Source organism: Astatotilapia calliptera, chromosome 17 (assembly GCF_964374335.1).
Source record: "Astatotilapia calliptera chromosome 17, fAstCal68.1, whole genome shotgun sequence".
In the NCBI taxonomy this organism is placed as follows: Eukaryota; Metazoa; Chordata; class Actinopteri; order Cichliformes; family Cichlidae; genus Astatotilapia; species Astatotilapia calliptera.
The window spans coordinates 16,264,262-16,285,325 of NC_137438.1; the positions used below are offsets into that span (position 1 = coordinate 16,264,262).

At 39.8% G+C, this 21,064-nt stretch overlaps 1 long non-coding RNA gene across 1 annotated transcript; it reads left to right on the forward strand.

Annotated features, from left to right (window-relative positions):
* The first annotated feature begins 9,617 nt into the window (after positions 1-9,617).
* On the forward strand, positions 9,618-10,962 carry LOC145421620 (uncharacterized). The gene is made up of 2 exons (XR_013902995.1): positions 9,618-10,172; positions 10,279-10,962. It is a non-coding gene; the product is annotated as an uncharacterized LOC145421620 (long non-coding RNA).
* The last annotated feature ends 10,102 nt before the right edge of the window (positions 10,963-21,064 follow it).

Genomic DNA, 21,064 nt, shown 5'->3' on the forward strand with positions numbered 1-21,064 from the left:
AAAGAGATGAACCTTCATTCGAAAGACTGAGGGTGGAACGCTTAGGTCACCATGCTCCCACCACAGGAAGCGTAAGTAGTCCTGGTCTTGAGGTGTTACATGAAACTGGTGAAACATGCGTTCCACGTCACACATTACAGCAACGGAGCCCTTCCTGAACCTACAGAGCACTCCCACCAAAGTGTTTGTGAGGTCAGGCCCTGTAAGCAGGTGCATGTTCAGCGAAGTGTCTTGATATTGTGCAGAGCAGTCAAAGACTACACGTATCTTGCCGGGCTTCTGAGGGTGGTATACCCCATGGTGGGGGATATACCAAACAGGTGTATTACAGAGTTCTTTCTCCGGCACTTTCTCTGCGTCACCACATGCTATCATGTTCGCCATAAAATTTGCATAGTCTGTGTAGTACCTTTGGTCCCTTTTGAATCTGCGTTCGAGACTACTTAAACGTTGCATTGCACTTGGCATGTTATTGGGAAGATCTGGCCTGTCGCCCTTGAAAGGCAGTGGCATTTCATAGTGTCCATCTAGCTTTTGCTTTATTCCTTCTTGTAGCTTTGTAATAAAGCGGACATCTTCTTGCGAAATGCTTGTCTCTTCCACTGCTCTCTCTGTAAAGTCTGATTCAAGTGCTTTGATTACATCTGGAAATGTTACTTCCTTTACTTGTGTCTTGCAGATGTAATGAACCTTATTCTTTAGTTTTGTGGGTGACTCAGTCTCTGGTATAACTTGTTTTACAATGATGCGGTGACTTACTCCAATTACATCATTACCTGTATCACATGAATCACAGTAGCTGATGATGCTCCAACCCAAATCTGTTCTCTGAGCGTATGGCTGGTTTTCTTCACCACATACGACCTCTCTGGGCATTAAGGCTTGTGTGCAGTTGTACCCTAAAAGGAGTCCTATATCACAGTCCAAAGGGGGTGCAATATGTTCAGTGAGATGCTCCAAATGTGACCATGCCCTTGCAGTGTCTGGAGTAGGAATATGACTACGATTAGCGGGTATAAAGTCTCGTGTGTAAACAACTGGTACAGTGAGTTTCTTCTTGGAAAACAGTCCTCTTATTTGCAGAGCTTCAAGTTTTGTGCATGGTACAGTAGTTTTCTTGGATGACATTGTAGATAGATTGAGCTTAACTTGAGTTTTGGTTGTGTCCAAGTTATTTGCTACTTCATTAAGAATAAATGAAGAATCACTCTGTGTGTCCAGCAGAGCGTAGATCAGTACTTCTTTACTTGGCTCATTTTGTGTGGATACGTAGACTGGGACTATTGCGGATGTCTGTGTGTTTTTACTTTCATGAGTCACTCTATTAGATGTGGTCTCATTGACTATGTCTTGTGACTGTGTTACCTGATGCTGGGTTTCCTTCAGTTCACTTACTTGTTGCTCTTTAGGTGGTTCTTTCTTTGCCTCTTGTCTTTGTCTTTCTTCATGCAGGCATGTAGGATGCCGTTTTGAGCATGTGTTGCATGTCATCTTGTTGCTGCAGTTCTTGGAGAGATGGCCACTATTTAAACAGCCAAAACATAATTTTTCACCTTGAATGAATTTGACTCTCTCAGCGACAGGTTTCTCAGTGAACTTACGACACTTGTGTAAGCCGTGTCCTGCTCTTTTACAAAACACACAAGAGACCATGCTTCTTTCAGTAGAGTTAGTTGTGAAGATTTTCACTGTATCTTGTCTCTTAGGAATGGGTGTAGGTTGAGGTTTTGTCTTTGGTTGGTCAAAGTCACTTTGTCTTATGGCTTGGTATGATGTAATGGGATTACATGCGATACTTGCCTCCATTGACAGGAATGTTACAAAGTAACTGAAACGTGGGAATCTTTTGTGCTCCAGCTGGTACTCTGTAGCCTTTCGGTTCCACCTGTTACTTAACCAATCTGGTAGTTTAGCAGCAAGTCTTTGATTCTCAATGCCATCATTGAGAATGTTCAGATTCTCATTATTAGTCATTGCAGATTGGCAGCTTTGTAAAAAGTCCACAAACTTTCTTAGCTCTGCACTATCTTTTCCTGTGACCTTTGGCCAGGTGTGTAACTTGTCTCTAAAGGCCTTAGCAATGACAAAAGGCTCTCCATAACGTTCATTGAGCATATTCCATGCTGCCTCATATGAGTCTTCAGAGCCAATCAGAAAATAGCCATCTAAGGCTTCCTTAACACAGCCACCAACATACTTCTGTAGAAAAAATATCTTTTCGGCAGTGGGAATGTTCTTTCTCTCTATTAGAGTCTGAAAGGACGCCTTCCAATGCTTAAACTTAAGTGGATCCCCACTAAATACCGAGGGCTCTGGAATAGGCAGTCTATTAGCTGACATAGCTTCTGCCAAAACCTTTACAAGCTCACCTGTGCTCTCATAAGTGACATTTAACTCTCTTCGTGGTTGTAAGGGTTGATTAGCAGTATTCTTGGACTCTGTTACCTGTAAGTTTGCAGGGTTTAGAGTGACTCTTTCTTGCTTTACTGAAATGTAGTCTTCCTCATAAACTTGTAGTTTTGCCTGTGCTGCCTTGAGTCCTTTCAGATTTTCCAATCTTTCAATTTCTCTTCTTAAGTCCTCAACTGACCTTCTCCTCGCAGCACTTTCCTCTTGTTGTCTCTTTATCAGGGCCGCTTTCTCCTTTTCTCTTTGTAACTTGCGCTCAGTTTCCTCCTTTTCCTCTAGGAGACGTTGTGACATTGCAGCAGCTGCTTGCTCTGCGAATATGCGTTTGTCTTCTTCTTCAAGCATTTGCATTCTTTCTCTGTACTTCTCTTGTTCTGTCATTATCTGAAGCACAGCCTTTGTGGCTTCATACTCTGCTGCAGCTTCTTGTCTTTTGGAGGAGGAACCATTAGAAAGAACTGTATTGGCTTTAAATGGACTATGAACTGAGACACTAACAGAGCTAGAGGATGTAAATATAGAGCCTGCATCAGGCCATACAATCTCCTCTTGAGTTTCTCCTTTAATGTGACATTTGATCTTTTGCAAAACTACTGTAGTCACTGATGTGCATTTGTCTAGCTTGGAACGCATATCATGAGGTGGTCCATCCATTGCTCTGTATTCATCATAAATATCATTAAGCTCGGCTGCTTCTCTTTGTACAACGTTCATGTGACCTTCAAGAATGTCAGGTGGATCTCCTTTTATAACAGATTTTTTTGCCACCTTGATTAATGCTTTCCATCTGTCATAAATACTGTCAAAGCGACGTTGCAACCCTTGTAACCTTTGATTATGGAATTCTTTTCCCTTTTCTGTGAGCATGCGAGACCTTTCACTTCTACGTTGCTCTATTTGCACTGTTTGCTCTAAAGAGGTTTCATCCACTTGCCTTGCAGCTTGTTCTGCACTGGGAGCTTCAATTTCTGTCTCATTTGTGTCTGACATTTTGTTTTTCTTGTAATGCATTTATTTGTTGATGCAAAATCTCCCTTTAACTTGACTTGAGTAATGAATTGTGAACTTGGGTGCATTAATTCCCTTCTTGCTAACTTGTGATGCTGTTGTTGTCAGGCTTAACACAGTTCCTTATTGTTTCTCCTTCCTTGTGTCATCTTTCCAAACATAAACTTTAATGTCTGGCTTCTGGACATCTTTATGAAGAAGCAACTGTGAACCTGTGTGTCCATTAACATTTGCAGCAGCTTGGTCCTTGGTGCACTGGCACGATGTTGCCACCAGGGGGCCGGGAATCATGCAGGTCCGAGTTCGACTATCACTTCTACCTCTTCTTAAAGTCAATAAAGAGTTCTTTTACTGATGGCATGAAGTTGGCTTTAATGTTAGTTGTAAGATCTTGGGGTTGTTACAGCTTCACCTTGATCACAAACTACGCCACCGTCGAACTAAAACATAACATAAAATCCAATGAGATAGTAAGACGAGTGAATTAAAGACATAAAATGATCTATATAACATACAAACATACCTCGCTGGCTGACCCATGCTTTGAGGCAGAAATGAGCACTTTACAGATACTTTTAAGAAACAACTTTCTCTGAATTAAATTGGCTTCTCTTGCTTCAACTTGCCATGCTCACATATCAACATGGGCGTGCATCTCCCTCAGGTGCACCAGTGGAACCAAAATGCAGTACAATAGTTCCTACATGAGAATTTTCACAATAAATGACCTAATGGCATATAAAATATGCATAGTGCAAAACAAAATACATTAACTGAAAGTAAGGCAGTAAAATTTAATGTTGAGCAAAGCAATTCTCAGTAGGCAACTTCCATAAAAATGGCACACCTTTTTTTCTTGTCCTCTGCTTTCCTTTGCTTACCTAACTCCTACTTGTTTCATTCTCTTACATAGCCTACCCAGATTATTATGTTAGTGCAGAAAGAAGCGCTTTTGTTTGTTTGTTTTTTTGCCCAGAATACCACTTGGATAATCTAGGCTCAGCAATCAAGTTAAACTGCTGCTGTTAAAGCTATAAAATATTTCAGTATATTCAGATTCTTTGTAATGGCCCTGTGATTTTTACTCAGCAGTGCTCGCCTAATTAACTATTGTCCCTTATGAGGCCTATGGCTGTACATGAACCACGTGAAAATGCTGAAATGTAAGAGCACAATAACTTTCTGTGATATTATCTGTGTGGACTGTGAACTTTGACCCCAGTTAGTGTTAGGTGCATGTGTTTTCTCAGAAAGTCAGGTGAGCTGGAGTCCCATTTCTAGTGAGCTGTTGGATCGACTTGGTCTGAATTCACAATGAAAATATTTTTGTCATGCGTGCTGCTGTGTGCCACCATCTGCTTAGCTGACAGAGGTAAAACATGTCCCGCCTTCTGTTTGAATTCATATGTAATTCTGTATTTCTTACTACAAACAAGTGTGGGTTATATCGTCTTGCTGTCTACATATATGTGCGTCGGTGTGTCTGATTTTCTTTTATCTGCTATACTGTTTACAGCTCAGACGTTAGGTCATTGTTTAGTTACTTGATTTATTTTAACCTGGTGTCCTTAAACGCTAAAATGCTTGTTCTTGTGAAACACTAATCTGTCTAACTATGGCACTTTGTGGTACCATAAAATGTGTTTTCTTTGTTACTCAACTTTGTTTCCATATTTTGTTCATTAATGATTGAAGATGTCACATATGAGACCCTTGTTGCAGTGTGGTGTGAACCTGTAGGAACAATTATTCCTACAAACTGCTTCCACCAGGTTACATATAATTACCAGGTCTATCGAAATGAATAGAATGTAAACTCTGTCCTTCTGACTCGCTCTGTTTTTGATAAGGAGCAGTTCTGAGCCTAACGTCAAATTTAAAAAAATGATTATGTCATTAAAAACATACAAATTAATTTAAATTGGCTTTCACTTTATTTACAGTTATGCATTGATATCACAAATGTCATTATAATTCTCTGCACACACTGAGGACTCATCTTCCTTTTACAGACAGAAGCACCCATACTTTAAACTATGATGTTAAACAATCAGTTTAAGCTTATGGTAGACCCAAGTTTAGAGTAAGCATTTAGGGTAAGGTTTACAGGAAATCTGTGCAAAGTGCAATATCATCTGGTGATTAGAACCCCCCCAATAATAATGCAAGTCTGTGTGTGTGCAGGTGTTCAAAATGGCATGAGAGCAGCAGAAGGATCCAAGCCAGTGTCCCTTCAGCCCTGGCTACTCGGCCTGACAGCTGTTGTCGGTTTCCTTCTCCTTGTCTTCATTATTCTGGTTATTCAAAGACTACTTAAGAAAAGGTTTGTTTTAGGGAAAAAAGAGGAAATATGAAATATATGAAATCTCATGTAGCAAAAATGAATGCAAGCATAGCTTACTTTATAAACAATAATAATAATAATAATAATAATAATAATAATAATAATAATAATGGATTGCATTTATATAGCGCTTTTCGAGACCCTCAAAGCGCTTTACAATTCCACTATTCATTCACTCTCACGTTCACACACTGGTGGAGGCAACGGTGATGAGCGATGTCACAGCATATAAACCAAACCTCACAATTAGTCAGTATTTTTAGGGTAGGGTAAAGTTAATTTATTTCTAGGCAGAAGCACAGTGTGCTGCACGAGCACAAACTACCACAGTGATTGCATAGATAATGTATAAAACGATGTAAAAACTGAATTACTACAATACGAAACAATACGAAACAGCAATAAAAAGTAAACACAAGAGTAAAAACAGTAAAACCTCCCTAGCAGAAAGAAGCTAGCCCCGTTGCCTAGAGCAAGGAGGCCAACGCCACACACACACACACACACACACACACACACACACACACACACACACACACACACACACACACACACACACACACACACACACACACACACACACACACACACACATCAAAGAGTGAAAAGGTAGAACCATTGCAGACACAGTGCAGGTGCATTTCTCTAGCATCCAAAACAGCAGCACTGTTCCTGTAATCACCATTAAAACCTTGACTGGGAAAAAGCTCGCAGGCACCTGATAAACAAACTTTGACTTGAAGAAGCAGCCGTACTTCATCCATGGCTGTTTGTTTTACACAACAACAAATCAATAGAAAATCTACTGAAATGAAAATAAAATATGCTGATGAACTGTAAACCTATATGTTTATGCCAGGAGCTCAAGCCCCCTGGGTGTGCTTTATTTCTAAGCTTTTGTAACATTATTTTTTAAATGAATTAAGTTGCTTAATGGCATGCACCTAACACTAATAGCCTTCCTGTACCTTCTTCCCCATTTTCTTTAATTAATTCCAACAACCTTCATGGCTTCCTGCCAAACAGCAGCTCAAAGGAAGAAAATCCTGCAGGGTCCTGCGGCACCTCATGCACAACCACAATAGTGGGTCTAGCCAGTGATGCCAATTGTGTTCATCCTTGTAAATGAACCTACGAGTCGTAGACTTTAAAGTCTTCTTCATATGCCCCACTAACCTGTCAGTGCGCAAGTGATAGACGCTGGTCCGAACAGACTTTTAGCCCAATAATTCATAGTGTTCTTTTAAAGTGTGAGACAAGGTGCCGTGGTCCATCTGTATCCCTTTTGGGATGCTGACTCAGGAGGTGAACTAAAACAGCATCTGTGCTACACTCCTTGCAAAAATGCTAAGCAGCAGCGCTGCTTTGAGACATCTCACTGCATAATCCACAAGAACTAAAACAAAGTGATATCCCCCTGAGTGCAGCACAGACATCACATGTCATTGCCCATCATGCCATTGCCCATCAGTTTGTTAAACCTAGTCCAATCTGGCACATCCTTTAATCAGAATTAAGGGACGCAGAGAGAAACAGGTTACTAGGATATGAACAGGGCAGCTCCTCTCCCTCAGGTGGTGATGGAGGGTCTCCTCTTTGGGGCAAGGAGCCATGGTCTTGCCACCATTGGCTGAGGGCTCCCTGGTGGATCCTCTGAGCACGCCTGCGTCTTGTGGCCTGGGTCTGTAGCATCTCATCTTGTTGCTGATGCACTGCCTCAATCTCCTGATGCAGAGTGGGCAGCTCCTCAACCATCTTCACCGGTACCTGGACTGCGTGTATGGGCTACGCTTATTTACAAAGGCTTTTTCAGGCCTCAGTAGCCGCCTTCGTTTTGTCTCTGTCTCTCAATGCCAGCCCAGTGTTGTCCTCCCTCTGCCAGGCTCCAGCGTGCTACTGAAATAGGTAAGGCATGATTAGACCATCGTTGACAGCTGGGTCAGTCAGCCTCCCCTGGCAGTGCCCCTGAAACCACTGTACCACCTCTCCCCTGCAGCTAAGCCACAGACCACATCCTCCCTCCACAGCAACAATGGAAACTGTACTTCTGCATTACAATTACCAGTTAACTTGGTGGTGAAATTAATAACCTTGTTTTTCTTTAAAAATATCTAGTATTCACATCCATTAGACATAAATTTGGATGCACTTTCTTACATTATGAAGTCACTCACGGTATTCAAAGGTAGCTACAGGTAAAAGCGATTAAACAAATAACCTGTCTGATCATCACTGTCTTTTTTCTGCAGGGAGGATGGTTATGACGAGCCAGCAGGGGCGGATGGAGCTGAAATTCATCAAACCAGTCTGTAGCTGTTCATGACCAACTGAAGAGCACGATTCTGCTAAATCACACTCACTCACTTGTTTTTATTTAATAAAGTTATCATGGTCATATTTAGTGAATATTGCTATAAATCGAGTTTTTAAGTTGATGGTTGAGCAAATATCAGAAAATATCACCAAAGACAAAAAGCACTTTTTCTCGCAAAACATGTCTGTGAGCTAAATAAAGAGTTGCTGTATTTTCCAGCGAGAGGAAAAAAACATTCATGTGCAAAACTGACAGATGGAGAAAGATGTAAGAAACGGGAGGAAGACGAGAGATTATTTGCAAAGCCAAGAACTGTTCTGGAAAACTGGAAATTTAAATCCTACATGTAGTGTCTTAATTCATTTTAGAGTTATTTTATATCAAATATTTGATCAATATAGAATCTGTTGCTGAATTATAAATTATGTTAAACATTTTACAAAACAAATTAAGTTTTGATTTGTGTTGTATTTGCAACATCAGGCATTTATTTACATTTTGCTCTTTAAAAATAAATGTTGCAATTTACTTTGGGTTTTTTCTTTGCAAATAAAATAAAACAAAATATGATATATTTAGTTTTAAAGGTTATGTTTACAATGATGCACTAGGTCTGGGAGCTCACACCTGATGTACCAAATCCCACTGCTTCATATGTTAATCAAGAATAAATGAAAGAAGAAGAAGTGGTGTGATTAAGTTGTTTTTCCAATATCCTGTCGTCTTTTTATTTTTTTATGCATCCCTACATAAAGCTGTGCTTTTAAATAATTTGTATCCTTCATAAATGTATTTGAGAAAATATATGCATGTTGATCAAGAATCAAAAAAATGATGGAAACAAAACTTGTCTGTTAGTAAAACTTACACAGTATTTGGGAAGAAGAACCTCATACCAACAGTCAGATCTGGTGATTGTGTCATGGTTGTGTGTTGCTTTGCTGCTTCAGGACCCGGACGACTTGCTGTGAATAATGAAACCATGAATTCTGCTCTCTACCAGGAAATCCCGAAGGAGAATATCTGGGCTTCAGTTCATGCCCTGAAGCTTAAGAGCAAGACAATGATTCAAAATTCAATTAAAAAAAAAAATAAATGGAAAAAACCCTCAACAACAAATAAAATAAGTCTCTTTCCAGCAATTATGCCACTGATATATAAACAAGCCTCATCCACAGAAAAAACCCCCACTTTTGTACAGAAATGCGATTGCAGATGGACATGCAAGTATATGTAGGAAGGTAAACTCAAAAAGTCACTGTGGAGAAGCTGAATCTGTTAAAGGTTGTTAACCAGTAACGTCAGCTACAAACCACAGCAGTGAGCTTCCTGTTCCTACTGCAAACTCAGTTATTCATGCAGCGCTGTCATCTATGCACATTATATGTCTCTAATCCATAAAGAACTATTTTTATTCACTAGATCAAACCATCCATCGACAGGACTCTGAAACGTCTCTTTTCTTTGAACCGCTCCCTCCTTATCACAGTCACCATAGTGGAAAAAAAGTGGTAAGAGGGCACAATGGTGGCAGGAGTGGACCAGTGGGAGCTAAAAATGCTACAGACATAAATACATTTAACACATTTTGAGCTATGCTATTCAAAAGATAACCAAACAACATATTATTCCAAATTCAGTGTTGTGGATGCTGGCAGATCCCCCAGAGAGGAAGAGGAAGAGTTGTTTGAAAACCTTCAGGTATTGGCAAAATTGGGCCTCGAGGCCCGGTGTCCTGCTGGATCCATCACAGCTGATTCAAATGGCTAAATTACCTCCTCAACATGTCTTGAACTAATGAACTAATCATTTGATTCAGGTGTGTAGATCCAGAGTACTATTTAAAACCTGCAGGACACCGGCACTCGAGTCCTGGAGTTGGCCAAGCCTGATCTAGAGTAATGTTGTTTAAAGCAGTACTGGAAACATCCAGCAGGTGGTGCCAAAGCATTTAAGCCTTTTATAAGCTGTTAAATGGCTTCAGAGATCAAGAGCCCCATTGCCCTACATCTGTGTATCACGTACTGCTGCCCACTGTGCTTCACGAGCGCTGTTTTCCACTGTAGCTTGCTTAAGAGCTGGAATCACTGTCCCGAAGTGAGTGTTTAATAGCAGATTTGTATTTACTTTAATAACTTAATAAGTTCCCCGTGATAACATCTGGTATGTGTATTAATCCACCCATCATCTTCTATTCATCCAGTTCAGGGTTGGGGGGACAGGAGCCTACCCCAGCTGTCACAGGGCATGAGGCAAGGTTGACCTTGGGAAGTTGCTAGCCCGTTGCATGCATGTCTTTGAGAAGAAGATAGATGGACATAACCTGGTAGACATGGGGGAAACAGACAAACTCCACAGAGAAAAGCCCCAGCCTGGATTTGAACCCAGAACCGTCCTGCTGAGTGCTAACCACCACACCAACATGCCACCCCACTGAATAAATAAATCAAAAACTGTCTGAACTTCACAAACTACAGGGCATGTGTATAGCCACTTCAGTTTCTGCTCAAATACAACCAAATATAAATCAAATATGTTTAATATATATATCTATTAAATAAAATATATATCAATATGTTTGTTGTTTCTCTAGGCAGACGGCTGCCCCTCCCTAAACCTGGTCATGCTGAAGGTTCTTATAAAGTGTTTACTCACAGGACATCATCAGATTGTTGTTGGGGTGCTTTCTGTTTTAATTCAGTGTTCTTATATAAATGTATAAAGCACATTGAGATGAATGGTGCTGTGAATTGGAGCTATATAAATAAAACCAAATTGAACTGTGTATCCCAGCTATGCTGATTATATATAAGTATCGTGTTTAATGTGAATCATAAGATTACATTTTGTTGGACAACGATCATGAATGCAAGAAAGTAGAGCAGATTTTGAAGTCAAGAAAAGAGAGGCTTGTTCTGCTCTGTCATTCAGTAAGTGTGAGGTCTGTTCCGGGGTTTGGGTACTGGACTGTGTGTGTGTGTGTGTGTGTGTGTGTGTGCTTATTCTGACCTGTAATTTACTCCCTTTATGTCCTGTTGTTTTTGTGGACCAACAGTGCTGTGTTTATGCCTGATTTGCTGCATGTTTACACCTCTGAGGGAGGTTAATTGTCTAATTAAGTGAGGGGGTGGAACCTTAGAGATGATTGATTGAACTAGTAATTACAAGATTGTGTTTTAAATTTATGTGCATGTGTGTGGTGAGAGGTGGGCTGTTTCATACTGCTAAACCCTCAGTAAGTTTTCATCCTCTCTAGTATTTAAAGCAGTATTTAGGCATTTAAAGGGAAAAACTACTAAAAAGACCAGGGAAGAACAATAGTACCCTAAATAATAATGCCAGTTTAAGGCAAGCCTAAAACAGCAGTTTGACATTTGGTGGAGGAGTATTGACCTTCTCGTCAGTGGGCTGTGGTTGGCCTGATCTGGAGACCTCAAGCCCTCAGCTGTAAGGCTATAACTCTATGGGCTGACATAGACACTAAGTCAACCGCACTGTCACCACACCCTGAAAAACCACCCGTCCTCTAGACAAGGCAGCTCAGCAAAGGGCAGAGGTAGTACTGTAAATTGGTTAATTTACTTTAAAAGAAAATTGCAAAATCCCTGTGAAGGAAGTATGATTCGAAATGACATCTATCTATCTATCTATCTATCTATCTATCTATCTATCTATCTATCTATCTATCTATCTATCTATCTATCTATCTATCTATCTATCTATCTATCTATCTATCTATCTATCTATCTATCTATCTATCTATCTATCTATCTATCTAGCGAGACTGTGTGTGTGTGGTTGTGGGTGGGTGAGTGGCTGGGTACATTTAACCAAAACAGCAATTTTACTATTAGTTTTTTTCTGCTAAAACTGGTCTGTAGAGTTGTTGCAGCCCCCAGGTCTCCAAAATGGTTGGACCCCGTGTTCCTGGGAAGCCAGAAGCATTCGGCTGAGGTACAATACCGAGCAGTTCAGTTTGGCTCATTTATTTTTAATTGACATAACATTAGTTCATCAACAGTCATCTCAAGATCAGCTATAAAGTAAGATAAAGAAAATGCCAATAACTAGACAAACTCTTATGAGGATGAAGTTCCTTTAACAGGAAGAAGACCTGTAAAGGGCTTTTCCACAATTGGTTGGACTTTGTGGACAGATAAAAAAGAAATGACAAATATAGAGACAAACAACTAGCAAGCGTGGCAACACAAAAGCACAGGGGAGAGCAGATCAAGACTATTAACACCTAAATGCACATAAATTCCTAAAGGGACAAAAATGCACGGGTGGTGAAAAGAGGGGAGTGGAGTAGGAAAACTAATAGTATGGTTTGAATGAACGCTTCAGAAACTGGCCCACGTACACTGGCCTTAGTGTGCTGGAGTCAAAGCTTCAAAGCCTGAGGGTCTGCTGACTCACCTGGTTACTTGGGTATTGGCCAAAGCTATGTCCATCTGACTCGATACACACGTCCTCTTTCTTATCAGGGTTGCAGCCCATCCCATCTATGATAGGGCGAGGGATGGGGTACACCCTGCTAACACAGAGAGGCAGACAACCTATGGTTATTTAGAATCACCAGTTAACCTAACCTCACCAACTGCATGTCTTTGGACTGTGGGAGGAAACCAGAGAACCTGGATAGCCTACACAAACACGGGGAGAACGTGCAAACTCCACAGCAAGGTGGTGGAGTCGAACGCAAGACTTTTTTGCTGTGAGGCACCAGATTCTTCCCGTGGTCCTGGCGTATAATTTTAACACGTTTTGTCATGCTGACAGAGGAGACTCAGAGCAGAATGGGCAGGTGTGAGTTTCCAGCACAACAATCATAACAGAAAACTCACATACTACAAAACAATAGAATCAGAGCAAATTTAGGAGCAATTATATAGTTGTGAATTCCCAAATATTTAGGGTATTAACAATCTCAGTATTCGCAGTATTAGTATCCACTTTTTCTTAAGCTTCTCAGAGTCACGTATCATCTTTTCTTCTCACCTTGAGTTTTATAATTTGATTGTGGAATAACTCGAAAGTGTCTCTTCCTAACATAAGAAAGATTTGAAATGATAGGACATTAGAGAACTTCACGTTTCCATGAACCACTGAAGAAGTTAGATTTGAGGATCCCTGTACCAGCCCGTGCTGCTGTGGGGGTGTTGGATAAAAAGAGAGCGAGCGAGTGAGAGACAGAGAAAGGTCAGTGCATTTTTTCAAAATGAGCACTGAGTCACAGTGGACATCTCGACCTAAAGGGTTTTTGGCTCATTTTTGTTTTATTTGCACATTAGTGTTTTTTAAAGCAACGTGTGTATGTTTTTGTACATGTATGTGATTAGACAGCTGGCAACAAGCATCTGATGTATGTGTGTACCCGCATGTGTGTCTACTAGTTCTTAATCCGCCTCTTCAAAGTGACAGCCCACTCAGTGGAATAAAGAAAGGGGGTGGCTGGCTTGTCGGTTTGGTTGTTGGCTGCTGTTTTTCCTCCACTTTAAAATTGTCAGAAAGAATGGAGCTTGATTGAACTTTTTTGAATGGGACTCTCTGTAGAGATACTGCTGAACTTGGACAGGTGCTGAAAGGACCTGGAAAAACAATACAGGAATATATTCAGTACTTACAAATAACTAATGCCTATTTATTTTGATTTTCCAAAATGAAGAGACTGTCAGGAGCCACATGAGGGAATTATCAGGGGAAGCATAACTGACAAGAGAACAATATCACGTTGAGTTTTGTTTGGAGTTCAAAGTTTGAGGTTTCCCTCGAGGCTGTGGGGGACAGAACGTGACAGGTAAGCAGCTCGGCTTTTGTATGAAGAAAGAAATGCAAGAAGCTGACGACTGGAAATGGACCATGGTGGAGTGGGACTTTTGAAATTCTCTGCCTGATAGTTTTTGGATTTAGTGGGAGTCCAGTGGGACAGAGAGGAGAAACGGTGCTGGATCAGGGTTCCTATATAGTTCAAGGCTGTTTTTTTGTGCTTTTATAATGTAGGCTTTATTTAAAACTGCACTAAATATAACTAACTTTTTGTTTTTCGGAGGCTTGACTGATTTGTTGAGCAGGGAAAATATATCAAACACAAGCAATACAAAGTGTCGACACATGTCAGAGGATTCTTGAATATGTCAAATGTACATTAATCTTCGTTGCACTGGAAACCAAACATCGAAGCCCTTCTTTTTAGATACTGGACGGTTTGGGCATTAGTTTGCCACTTGCTTCTTGCTCTGTTCTTCTCAGGAACTTTGTATAAAGACCCAGAGCTGAACTACAACAGCACAGGACTGCATCCGAAAAAGGCTGAGAAATACAGACAAAAGCACGGGAAGCGCAGCTCATCACTTATCATCGAGTCCTCTGTTTTCCTCAAAAGCCATGAACTGATGGTTTGATTGCTCCCGTTCTGTTGTCATGGCAATGTCATCTGCACCAGGAGGATGCGGTGAAGCAGACAGCTCGGTGAAGTGGCAGTTGTGTTATGATGTCAGTGCCAAGACATGGTGGATGGTGAGTACAATAATAATGAGCACTATGGTGCTAATCTGTTTTTATTTTATTTGTCAGATTTATGAGTTTGGTATTTTAATTTTAATATAAAATAAAGTTGGAGTTTTTTTTCCCACAGAAAAAGCAACAACACTAACAGCTTGCACAGGATTCATTCCTCCTTAAACAAACTTTGAATCTTAATTATGAATTATGAGGGATGAACGTACAGCAGACTGCTGTTTTCGGCTCTGCCCTCCAGTGAGTGTGAGGTCTGCGCTGGAGTTTGGGTGCTGAACTCTGTGTGTGTGTGTGTGTGTGTGTGTGTGTGTGTGTGTGTGTGTGTGTGTGTGTGTGTGTGTGTGTGTGTGTGAGAAAGAGAGCGAGAGACAGAGGGCTTGTTGTTCTCTAATCCCTTTTCTGTTTCCACATTGTTTATGAGATGAGTCAGAATAAGAGCTCATGTTTTATGATGAATCACGTTATAATCATATGGCATTAAATTTGCGTGTCATTCTGCCCTCTTGTTTATATTCAGTCAAATGTGCTGAACACACCATATGTTATAAAAAATGACCAAGATCATTTTTGTCCATTATCTTGGTACTTTAATGTAACTTAATGTCACTTATTTTGATATGTTTTTGTAGTTTGAGGCTTTTTTAAAATAATGTTGAGCTTCATGTGCCTTTTGGATTTGTTCAGATTAGATCAGGAATTATTAAAGACATGGCTAGCATTCAGGGTTTCTACACTTTAATACTGCAGAGATGTGGATATTGTATTGTTTTTACTGTGTGACATGACAAAACAAAAGAAAAGCATGATAATTGTAGTATTTACTCTGCTTCCAGTGTTTTCTTATACCGCCATCTTATTTGTATTTAAACAACTTACTGGGTGGCAAGTGGTGTGTAGGAGGTCAGCTGGCAGTAATAATCTTTGTAAGAAGGGAAGAAGAGGAGTGGTCGCGGAGCAAGGGCGATAGCATGAGAAGCCTCGAAAACAGACCCAGACAGACAGATGAAAACTATTAAAGTGTTCTTTCATGTCTGTCACATACTGCAACTTATATCGTACCAACAGTGTATAAAATAGTAAATGGAAGGAACAGATTTAAAAACATTTTTTTGTTTATCTGCCCAGAGATTTGCACATGCATTGAAGGTAACTGTGCTCTAAATGCAGAAATGCAACAAAACATAAATCCCACGCAAATATGTATCAATCGCATGGAGAGCAAGGTTCAAACCTGTTCTCGTTTACCTCTAAGCAGTGCTCTTGTCAGTTTATTGTAAGTTAAAGTTGTTTGCGCAGGATAGTCAGGCACAGTTATATCAAAGTGGAATTACAAGAACCCTGCTGAGTTGCACCCAAATGGGCCAACTTCAAATTTGGCTTAAGCTGTATAAAGAGAGACCTAGATACAGTGTGTCCATCAAATATATCATAAATAAGAGAGTCGGTTGTTTTCTGTTTCTATCATTCACATTACGGCAGTAGTTTTTCAGCTATGTCATGTTAATCTGGATTTTGCTTATTAACGAAATTTAAAAAGTTTGCTTCTTTCAGGTAAAATGTGAATAGATTAAAAGTTTACTGCTAACAGAATCTGTTGCAGTTGCTTTTGAAAAACTGAGAAATCTCAAGGTTGAGAAATTTCAAATTTCTTTTTGCCTACAACGGTCTGCTCCTGGGCTGAATTTGCTGAGCCAATCAGTTCTTGAAAGAACAGACGTTGTTTTAAATGTTTACAACTTGTAGATAATTGTAAGTTTTATTTCAATAATTTTTCAGTCCATTGGAGATTAATAAGCATCCAAAACCTTTTTCCTAATGTCTGAAAGAGGTTTTTTTTTTACACCTTGTCATGTCAGTATAATAGGTTCCACTTTACACTGTCTAAGAAAATTCACCTAGTATCTTTGATCCTAACTTAATAGAACTGCTGATTCTATAAAATTCTGTTTATAAAAATTACAAACCCAATTCAAAAAAAAGTTCAGTGCTCTATAAAAATTTTTTATGTTATATTAAATTTTATTATAATGTAATGTAATGTATTATAATTTATTTATTATAAATGTTTATATAATGTTAAGGCCCTCGGCAGCACTGCTATAAGGCCAGGTATGATTATGTAATGGAAATCAGTGCATGGTCTCAGAAATACTTCCAGAAATCACTGTGTGAACACAGCTCACTGTGCAGGTCAGAGCGCTGTCATGCTCTGAACACGATTCACCACTGAGTGCTGCATCATTCAGTGCTGAAAGGAATACACAACATGTGCTTCAAACAGAAAATATCTTTTTCAGGAAAGGCCTTGCATATTTAGAGACTCGGTCTTCACCAAAAACCAATTTAATAGAAGCATTCAATTCTGAAACATACACGTTAAAGCAGATAATCTGTAAGGTGGGGAGGAAATGAAATCTCACTAATTAAGAAGATCTTTATTTTGCCTGGAAAAATAGTTTATTGCTCTATTTTTTTTTTAAGGGAAATTAAGAACAACCCTAGGTTTCTGTTAGCACTGCAGCCAGGCTGACAAAGAGTTAGAGCTCTGTTGAGCCAAGCATCCCTTTAACCTTAAATTGTCATGATTTCATAAATTTTTTCAAAAATGCAAAATAAACATTAGAGAAAAAATTACTTATAATATTATTACGTACAGCTACTTTCAGTAATATTGTTAATTTTTTTAGACTGTTTCTCTCTGATTGATTTTTCAGTGTTAACTTCAGTAATTACTTCCTCCAATTCATTAACGTGTCTTTTAGACCCCATTCCTACAAGACTGCTCAGAGAAGTCCTGCCATTAATTAATACTATAATTTTAAATATGATCAGTTTATTCCTATTACTGGGCTAAGTACCACATGCCTATAAGATGGCAGTGATTAAACCATTACTTAAAAACCCATCTGTAGTAGTTGTATGAAGTAGTATGGAAGGCAGAGCATTCAGCTTAAAAGTGAGTTTTTCCTTCCCACTGTTGCTAAAGTGCTTGCTCAGGACTGCTGAGCAACTAGAAGAAGAAGGTGAAGATGAAAACTGAGGCTTGGATGGAGCTATGACTGAGGTGACTGTGAGGTGGAGATGGGGAGGAGGTGGGTTGTATGAATGAGTCTGAAAGGGAAAATGACAGAGAGCAAAGAATTATGCCATGCAAAGTGAAGGCTGATAGGCTCAAAGAAGGCAATTGATTGGACTAGAGTAACAATGGCAGTACTAGGATTGACAGCATGGCAAAGTGGTTGAACAGAAAGTGGCTGAAAAACTGAAAAGCAACCTAACAGAGGAAAGCAGGCAGATGAGGGATTATAGATCTTTCTTATTGAACTTACACAGAAGCTTTGCAATACTGAAAATAATAACATGGGATGTATCTTTGTTGACTTAAAATGCTGGGTGTGTGTGTGTGTGTGTGTGTGGGGGGGGGGGGGGGGGTTGTTACTGTTTTGTTAAATAAAAATTCTAAGCATTGAAAGTTTGAATTGAAATCAGTGATTTTGGAGACTCATAAAAGTCTAACAAATGTCTTGTACTTGTGTAGTTAAATTCTCTCACAGTGATCAAATTGAATGGAAGCCATTGGTGCTTAGCACTTAGAACATCCCCTCTTAATCCTCTGAGCTGCTCCCATTTCTGCAGGAAGTCTTTTTGCTTGCCAGAACTAATTTCTTTTCATTCTTTAAAAGAGCATTAGGAACGCACAGATCACTCAAATGGCATCTTAAAGCTTGGGTGAGCAATTCTGATTTTTCACCTACATTAAAGCAAAATTACAATGTAAATTATACACATAAAAAATGGATCTCTGGTTATATATATCTTTTATATTACTTTGTCAGATTGGTATTGCTAAAACATAGGGAATTAGTGTGTGTAAGGTTTAGTTAGAATTTTGCTATCCTTTAAAACTATATTGTTAATTAAAAAACAAACAAACCTCATATTGCTGGTTTATTTGCTCATCTTATGCGCTGCATCTCTGTTAACTAGCATGAGTGCATGTGTGTTTATGTATAATGCTCACTGATGTACAGATTAACAGAACAGTGAACTGATGATTCTAAACTGGCCATAGGTGTGAATGTGAGTGTGAATGGTTGTCTATGTGTTATCCCTGCTAAAAACTAGTGACCTGTGTACCTCGCCACTCGTAAGCCAAACCCTACTGGCCTAAAAGTCTTTGTTCTCCTTGTGTACCAAGGGGAAAATGCATTCAGGAAAAAAAGATTAGGAGTTGTCTTGCAATTGGTTAAATATGTTCAGACAGGAACTTGCATATTCTTTGCTTGATACTGCACAACAATTAATATCGCAGATACTTTGTTCGCAAAAGGTCTTCTAGCAATTGGAACTACATTGAAGAACCAAAGCCATGCTAGCTAAGAGGAGATAAGCAGCTACGAAAAGAGGGTCGGGGAGCATCTCTAATGATTGTCTGGAGGAGGCCTGAACCATCATTCACCAAATAGTTTGACGGCTTGCTCACGGCAAGCAAACTAGCTTATGATCGTAAAACATAAGACCATGAGGCCATAAGACAGACTGGACTGTCAGCCAATATCCTTGGGCAACCAAGTTGCTCTCCGATGCATCCTTCAGAGTTTGAATGCGTGTGAATGCTACATAGAAATGCTACATACACTTATGCTGGTGTATGTGTGTAAAAGTGCTTTGAGTGCTCAGATAGAGTAGAAAAGTGCTATACAAGAACCAGCCCATTTACCATTACACTATAACAGTACTGATGGCTTTGACTGTGTCTGGGAAAGCTCCAGAAGATATTTGTAGCAGAAGGCTCATGTCCAGGTTTCCGTGTGACCGAATGCTGAACAAAGAAATGAATGATAGGTGTCATCAGTCATTTCATTGATGTTGCCATCACAAATGCTCGGATCCAATACAAGTCTGACAGTAAAGTGCTCCATTGACAAGCTAAGAACACCCAATAGTACCAGGGCTTCAAAACTTAACCTGCCTGAAGAGCAGTTGGATTGTCCTTTACTAGATGACAGCAGTGAAGAGGAGTATTAGCCACAAGTCAAAACAAGGCTAGTAGCCATGAAAAGGGAGGGAAAAAAAAGAACGCTTGGAAACTGCTAGCATAATGGACAGGTTTTTGACGGGGCGCCCACACAAACGCAAAGCAGCAGATGAAGCATCGCTGAATATGTTTCCAAACCAACTTCATTCTAAGCCAAAGACTAGAAAATATGGTGAAGCATGTCTGCCCTTTGGCTTCACCTGCACAAGTGCCACGGTAGGTCTCCCCTGCAGAACTGGTTTTCCCTGCGTCGGGAGCAGCGCTGGGCTCTCCAAATCATGGGCAAACAGTATCGCACATTCTTGATTTTTAGTTCACAAACACTTGTTGTAATGACTAACTACTCCTGACATTTTGGAGATGTTAGCTCGTTATACAGTAAAGTTACAGCTGGATACAAATAACATCAGGCTCATCCTGCCACGATTTGTTCCCCCTGTCTAAATCACAGACAAACAGTATCCCACAGTTGTTTATGTTTTTGAACCTATTTTGCACAGAGAGGCATTTTTTTGAAAAATGCATTGATAGCAATGTTGAAAATTATTACACAGGAAAAAAACAACTACACGCAAAATAATCACACCGTGACGCCTCTGCCTTTCTAAATAGAGGGACAGTAACTGCGTGTGTATATGTAAGGTGTAAAACCTGAAGACAGTCATATTAACAGTATTTTGTCTCTATCTGCCATTCTGCAATTCATCTCATGTAAACAATAACATGGCGCACTGCGTGACGTGAAAAAGGGCACATACCTTTGACGAACTCTGTATTTCTCGTCCACACGTAAACGCAAAAAGGAGTTTTAAAAAAATCTCAGTTTTCGGTGATTCGAAACACCGTTTACGTGTGGATGAAATGTCCAAACGCATAGAAACAGCTGCGTTTTCAAAAATACCCGTGCAGGTGTGGACATAGTGTAAAAGAGTTAGTAGTGTATTTTATCACTACCTGTAATTTATTGAAGATTACTTGTATTTGCTTAATTGTTTGCTAAATGTTTGAGGTGTGAAATAAACCGCAATGGAGTTTGAAAACCACTGGCCTATCCTGTGGAGGTCTTTTCGTCCATCCATTGGATATTTCCTCCCTAGACCATGACTGACTCATCACCAAATCACTCATACTCAACGATGTTACAGGCAACATAACATTCTCCACACATGCTCTACACCCCTTTCATATCTGTCACATGTATGCCTATGTCCCAGAATATCCTCCATGCTCTTGAGACTGTGCTGAAAGACACAGCAAACCTTCTGTCAGTGGTACATACTGCCAACCTGGAGGAGTTGGACAGGCAGTGCAACTTCTGTAGGGTCCTGGTATGATCTTATAGGTGGTGACAATGACCTTTAACCCTAAACCACCACTATCAACCAAGCTTGTTTGCTTAAAAGTTGATCTCTAACAACACTTGTCTTCTCAT